The following is a 7338-nucleotide window of genomic DNA, read 5'->3' on the forward strand; positions in this document are numbered from 1 at the left end:
TTGTTGTTCTGTTTTTGTTTTTGTTTTTTTTTCCCCAAGGTAAAATGCATGCATGTCAACTATTCTATGGAAGTCTTTTTGTCATTTGATAACTCAGAGCTGCTTTTAAGCTTTTTAAGTTTGAACCTATCTTGTCTTTTTGGCAGTACATGTGCTCATAATTGGACTCTTGTCCCAAAGTGAGTTATATTTAGACACCTGAAAGATCCACTGTCAAACTTTCCCTTGGCTGTCTTTTAAAATTGTTGTGGATTTTTTTTGTGTGTGTGTTTTTGTTTGTTCTGTTGGTCCTCGTGTCAGGGAGCTGCTGTGACAGCTTGAGTCTGTACCCAATGCTTACATGTGATGTCCCATTTGGAGCTGCAATACCATATGAAGCTCTTGGTTTGTGGAGTACAGGAACTGGCTGTTGCTTGGCTCCCTGCAAGAAACAGGTCAGGTTGGGTTGCACGAAGCTGATGAAACATTTCCTTGAGGGAAACATTCAACTTGGGCATATGGTTAACAAATACTGCCTAGATAAGAGTGCAGAATCAGAGAATCAGAATGGTTTGAGTTGGAAAGGACCTTTAAAGGCCATCTGGTGCAAATCTGCTGCAGTGAACAGAAACAACCACGGCTCCATCAGGTGCTCAGAGCCCATCCAGCCTGACCTTGAGTGTCCCCAGGGATGGGGCACCACCACCTCTCTGGACAACCTGTGCCAGTGCCTCACCACCGTTATTGTAAAAATCCTTTTCTTTATGTCCTTATATCCAGCTTAAATCTCCCCCCTTTTATTCAGTGATTGTTTGATGATGTCATGGATGAAAATGCACTGTGGGGTTTTTGCTTTTAAAAACCTGGTTTGTTTGGCATTCAAGCAGCCTTTGGAGCTGTGGTTTTTGATTGTGTGCTTTTAAAATTGACACGATAAAAATCCTGCTATTAGAGAATTGCCACAGTATGTGTGTATGTATGCATGTACTGGCTGAACTAAGTTGTTACAAAATACACCCTTGGAAAGCTCATCTCGGATGCTGTCCTTCACATTTTGCCAGTTTTCAGAAGCTGTCAGGTAGTACTGTGTGGGAAGTGTTACAGGGCAAGATGGGATGAATCCTGAAATCCTAATTTGGGCCAAACACCCACTGGTTTCAGTGGGTGGCTTGCTGGCACCGAGGCCAAGTACCCCTTTAGCTATCACAGATGACCTTTCATCTCTTTTAAGTTGCTGAGACTGAGCATTGCTGCCCATATCTTCTATTACAGATCAACCTGCAGGATTACAACCCTTAATTTCCACCATGCAGGTGGGTTTGTGATCCAGAAGTTGGTTAAATGAAAATATTTCCCGTAACTGTTCTTTAGATTCTCAGTAATGCTGGGGAAATGCCAGCAATAGAAATTAGCTGGGGATGTAGAGCGCTGCATAAAGAGGACTTCCATTCTATTGGGAAAACTCTGATGTTCTAAATTCTACTTTTTGTAAATGGAGAAAATATAACCACTTTCACTTTAAAATAGAAGCTACAAATTCTCTCAGAATATCAACACAACCTTATTGAAGTAATTATTGTTCTGATAATTGATGTTATTTATGTGTTTAAGGAAAATGTTTCAATGAAATGCCTGCTAATTTTCCCAGGCTGTTTCTTTCCAGCTTGAGATTTGGAGTTGCTTATATTTTAGACGTAGGTACCTGAGGCTCCTGACTGGCACCACGCAGTTGAGATCATACAATCTTTTGGTTTTTTCTGTCCACGCAAGAAAGAGGAAAATGTTGTGCTTGTGTTGGCGGCATCCCAAAAAACAAAACAATATCCCAACTCTTATTAAAATAATTGCATGCAGGTCTTTTTTTTTTTTTTTTAACCTAAGTACGTGTTTCTTATGGTAACTGCAGTTGCAGAAATACCTGGAAGGCATTTTTTCATGCTGTTTTCTTTCCATACCTGACTTTCTTCTAAAGAGTTGATTGAGGAAGGCACAGCAAGTGAATAGCACTGTCCCTTTCCCACCCCCCACCCCCCTTCTTGTGCCTCCATAATCACAAACTAGGTCAGTGCAAGAACTGGGACAAGAGCTTGCATCTCCCAAGTACCAGGACTGTACTGCAGACATTAAATTCAAAATGAGGGGGTTGTAGTGCTGAGCCCAACTCCTTCATTTACTTTTCTGCACAAGGTTGTGACTTTACCTGCTTTTTTAATCTCCATCGCTAAATTGAGGCCTTGAATACTGTAGACTGACTGAAAATCTACTTGCTTTAGATAAGCTCAAATGGTTTTGGGTGGTGCCCCTCTCCATTAAAAGCTTCCTGCCACTTTTTGTGGCTGGTAACTGCAGACTTAGTGAGGTTGGCAGAGATGTCTGGAGGTCACCTTGTGCAACCACTGGCTCAGAGCTGCTTGGGCAGTGTGTTCTGGGGCATGTCCTGATGGGCTTTGAGCGGTGTCCAGGATGGCAGCTCTACAGTCTTCCTGGGCAATCTGTTCTAGGATTTGACTCCTTATGTTAAAAAGGGGTTAATTAAAAATAAATAAATAAATAAAATTTAATTATTTTTTCTTTTTGTTATAATGTTTATTGGAATTTCCTGTGTTTCAGTTTATGCCCATTGCCTCTTGACCTTGTTGTTATATACCACTGAGAAGAGTCTGGCTCCAACTCTACACCATATATCAGGTATTTACACATATTGATGAAACCCTCTGAGCTTTCCGTTCTGCAGGCTGAGCAGTCCCAGCTCTTAGCCTCTCCTTATATGAGAGGTGTTCCAGTCCTCTAATCAGGTTGAGTATTTCCACTCAGAAAGAGTGGTAATGCATTGGCACAGGCTGCCCAGGGAGGTGGTGGAGTCACCACCCCAGGAGGTGTTCAGGAACAGTGGAGATGTGGTGCTGAGGGACACGGTCAGTGGGCATAGTGGGGGAGGACTGGGATTGGATGATCTTAGTCTTTATGATCCTGTGATTATGTGGACGTCCTTTTACGAGACTCCAGTGTCTCCATGTCTCTCTTGCTCTGGGGAGGTGTGCACTTGACCCAGTACTCCAGATTTAATTAACTAAAACTGAGCTGAGGGTAAAGATCCCTTTCCCTCAACCAGCAGGCAGTGCTTTTCCCGATACATCCAACAAGCAACTGAACCTTCATTGCCACCACGATGCATTGGTGGCTTGTGCCCAATGAAGCACCAACCAGGGCTCCCTAGTCTCTCTGCCCAGTTTTTTTGCAGGTAGGCTCCCAACCTATACTGGTGCCTGGCATTATTTCTCCCCAGGGGCAGAACTTTTGCATTTGCATTTTGTTGAACCTTCTCTTGGCTCCCTTCTCCAGCCTGCCCACATCCCTCTGAGTGGCAGCACACCCGTCCGCTCTGTCAAACACCCAGCCAGATTCTGAATGGTCTGCAAACTTGCTGAGAGTGCACTCTGTACCATCACCCATAATCTTTCCATTATGAAGAATCCAGAGCCCTTTGTGGAGTGCTTAATGAATCGAGTCTCTCAGCAGTCCTTGAAGTTGCTGTTCACTAGGGAAAATCAGTCAGAGATGAGGTAACTTCCCTTAGAATGAAACAGCATCAAATTGTGCACTGTATAGAGAGGGACTTGATTGTTGATGTTGGACACTTAAATTCCTTGAAGCTCTGATACTTGCTTCAATACCAACTTGTTCCCCATGCTGACACTAACAACCTGTTCTGCGACATTGCTAGTTGGCCAAAAGCTGAACAAGGAGTGCTTTCTAGGGAAGGAAATCTGTGAGGTGGGTGGGTAAAATGCAGTAGAAGAATGAGAGAAAAATCCTATTGGAATTTGCTAGTATTGCAGTGATTTTTTTTTCCCCCTAAACTGTGCCCCAGAGGAAGTAGGGGCATCAACTGAAATTGCTTAATGCTTTATTTATAACCCCCTCCCCCCAAACCTACATCCTAGGCATAGTCTCAACCTCTGGGCTAACAGATGGTGTGGGGAGGAAGGAGGGAGGGAGAACAATTTGCATCTAAATAGCTGAAATAAAAAAAGGGTCGTGTCCCACAGACCAGCCCCACTCACCTGCTGTTTAAATCCCCCTGAGAAACAGGCAGACACGCTCAGTTTTTCAACGTCTATGTCAGCTGTACTGAATCTCTGAGGTGTTCTGTCCTAGAAAGGCTGCAAGCATGTGTGTTGTTCTGGCTTGACTGTGTTTGGCCCCAAAAATCCAAACCTGCAAGGATTTGCTTCTTTGAAGCTGGCTGACAGCTGTTTCACTTTTGTTCAACCTTCCCAGCAGGACAACTGCTGTTGGCTATCAAAATTAGTGCTGTGCAAACGTTAATTTTATAGGAAGTTTAGGAACAGTATTACTTCGTCCCTCAGCTTCGTACTCATATGAGCACCTTTGAAGACTGGTTTGTATGGTCTTGCTATCTGGTCCTTTTGCCTTATGCAGTGAGATCTGGTGCTGCAGCTGTGCCTGCGGGTGAAATGGGGTCTGGCCCCAGTGACCAAGCTCCAAGCTCAGTACAGTGGTGACCCTTCAGGACTGGATCACTGGGGCTGAGGCCAATGGGATGATCTTCAACAAGAGCATGTGCTGGGTCCTGCACTTTGGTTGCAACAACTCCATGTAGCACTATGGGCCTGGGGCAGAGTGGCTGAAAGCTGGATGGGGAAAGAGGATGTGGGGTTGCTGGCTGATGCTCAGCTGAACATGAGCCAGCAGTGTGGCCAGGTGGCCAAGAAGGCTGATGGCATCCTGCCTTGAATCAGAAATAGTGTGACTAGCATGAGTAAGGGAGCTGATGTCCCTCCGTACTTTCAGCTCTGGTGAGGCTGCATCTCAAGTAATGTTTTAATTTTGGGCCCCTCACTACAAGAAAGATGTTGATGCCCTGGAATTTGTCCAGAGAAGGGCAGTTAAACTATGGGGAGCAGCTTAAGGAACTGGGATCGTTTAGTCTGGAGGAGAGGAGGCTCAGGGGAGACCTTATTGCCCTCTACAACTTCATGAAAGAATCTTGTAGCAAGGTGGGGGTAGGCCTTTTCTCCCAGGTAACAGCAGTAGGGCAATAGGGAATGGCCTTAAGTTGTGCCAGGAGAGGTTCAAGTTGGATATGTGGAGAAACTTCTCTGAAAGAGTGGCAACGCATTGGCACAGGCTGCCCAGGGAGGTGGTGGAGTCACCAACCCTGGAGGCATTCAAGAACCGTGGAGATGTGGCACTAAGGAACATGGTCAGTGAGCATGGTGGGGATGAATTGGGGTTGGACTTGATGATTTTAGAGGTCTTTTTCAACCTTAATGATTCTTTGTTTCTGAAAATAAATACTGTGAAGATATTGCAGATGGTTAATGGATGTTACTAGTTTTGTCTCTCGGCATCTTCTCTATCTCTTCAGGCCTACTGAGACATACTCAATAGGCCTGAAGCATTTGGAGTTTACTTTGACAATCCTAAGGGCTTAGCATGATAAAGAGCAGCGAAGGAGATGGCTGGGGACATCCCAATGTCTTCTGTGTGGTGACGTTGGTGGAAAAATGCTTCTGCAGAGAGCTATTTCAGTTTATAGACTTGGAAGACCTTGAATCTTTAGCACAAGCCTGTAGAGAAGCATGAAGGGACACTGTGAGGTTAAACTCATTTGGGTTATGTAGCCCTTCTTCCTGCAGAAGTGTCTTGAAAGAAGGAATGTGCTTAAGAGGTGTGGCTTGATTTTCTTTTCTCTTTTAAACCATAAGTGCATTTCCATACAGTGAATGGTTGTAGTTGAACAACCCATACGCATGAGGCAAATGTGGATTTGAGCAACAACCATATTTACATGCCTCAAGGGATCGGTTGATTTTTACTTTTATTTTTAATTAGCATGGACTCCAATTAGAAGAAATGAGATCAGATGTATGTATACATACAGAAGTAACTAGGCAATGCATGATACAATATTATATGAACTCAGCGCTCTCTATAAAGCTTTATAGTTTTTTTTTACAGCTTTTGTTTTTTTTAGTAGCTGGTATCGCCTGAGGTTAGATGCTCTATAAATTGTCACATGATGCACAGTCACTCTCTGGGAATGAACACAATGGGTGAGTTACTTGGGTGGTGCAAGTTACATGTGTATGCACTTATGTATGGCTGCAAGTGTGTGTATATATAAGCCCTATGTATATATGTGTTGTATTTAACATGCTGTGCTGTTCTACACTGTGCTGTATGATATGCTCCTGCAGCACTGCTCCTCTTCTGCTGTTTCTACTGAAGCCCAGCTCAGTGCCCCATGCAGGTAACTGGCTCTGGCAGCTCTGCTGCCTCGTGCTGCTGTCTCTGCTGTATAAAATGTTTGTTATGCAGCAGGACCCCGCAGAGCATCTGAGAGCAAATCCAGAAATGAAAAATGGGAGAGCAACTTGTACAGAAAGGACTATTCCGATGTTTTGTGGTGCTTTTTCTGGGTACAGACCTAAAAGCTTCAAATTAAGAAGTGCTGGATTGGAGCCACGCCTAAAGCAATCTTCAGGATAATAGGATTATTTGACTGATTTTTAATTAAAGTAGAATTCTAACTAGATTATTCTTAGCACACATTCAGCTCGGGTTTGTTGTTATTAGTCTAATTGCCTCCTAAATTAGACACACCAATATTCTAATTCACCCTCCCTCTGAGGACACTGGCATTAAAGTGAGAGAGTAAAATGCTATGTAAATGATATACAGGCTGTGTGCAAGGTAGGAAACTGTCTCGAAAAAACATTAGCCAGAATTTAAGTCTTATCTTTATGTAGGGTATCTTGCCAGAGCATGATAAATTGATATATTTTTTTCTGTATTATCTATTTCTCTGTCCTGACAGGACTTTTAAAATGCTTAGAAATGTAGAGTGAGAAAAATGCCAATGATTGCAGCCTTTGAGGAAGGAGCAGTTAATGGATCTCCAAGGAAATACCCGGAATACAGCTGCTCTGTGGGGGAGAGGAGGTCAGTAGCAGCTGAGCAGGGGCTGGAGGCAGCTCACCATCTCAGATTTGAGATATATGCTGGCTGCTGATAACGTGGGATGTTAAAATGACAGAATTGGGGTTGATTTGCTCAGAGTTTTTTTTTTTTTTTGGAGTTCCTTACTGAGTTCCACAGTCTGAGCTTTGACCACTTCCATTTGAGATACTTTGGTTCAGCTTTAATCAGAACCAAGGCTTTCAGATTTTGCAGATTTTAATTGTACTAAGGATCAGGACCCTTGGGGAGGTTTCACATATGGAGATGTAAATGCAAGCTCTGTTCAAAGTTTAAAGCATATGCATTTAACTGAAATACAACTTCTATATTTAAATCTAGCAGGGATCTGATGGAACAGCAGACCACAAATTT

General features: G+C 43.4%; 1 long non-coding RNA gene across 1 annotated transcript; it reads left to right on the forward strand.

Annotated features, from left to right (window-relative positions):
• The first annotated feature begins 2587 nt into the window (after window positions 1-2587).
• Window positions 2588-7054, forward strand: LOC104909396. Its single transcript, XR_792304.3, has 3 exons — window positions 2588-2667; window positions 5981-6059; window positions 6824-7054. It is a non-coding gene; the product is annotated as an uncharacterized LOC104909396 (long non-coding RNA).
• The last annotated feature ends 284 nt before the right edge of the window (window positions 7055-7338 follow it).

The sequence above is a fragment of the Meleagris gallopavo genome, chromosome 1, assembly GCF_000146605.3.
Source record: "Meleagris gallopavo isolate NT-WF06-2002-E0010 breed Aviagen turkey brand Nicholas breeding stock chromosome 1, Turkey_5.1, whole genome shotgun sequence".
Lineage (NCBI taxonomy): Eukaryota > Metazoa > Chordata > Aves > Galliformes > Phasianidae > Meleagris > Meleagris gallopavo.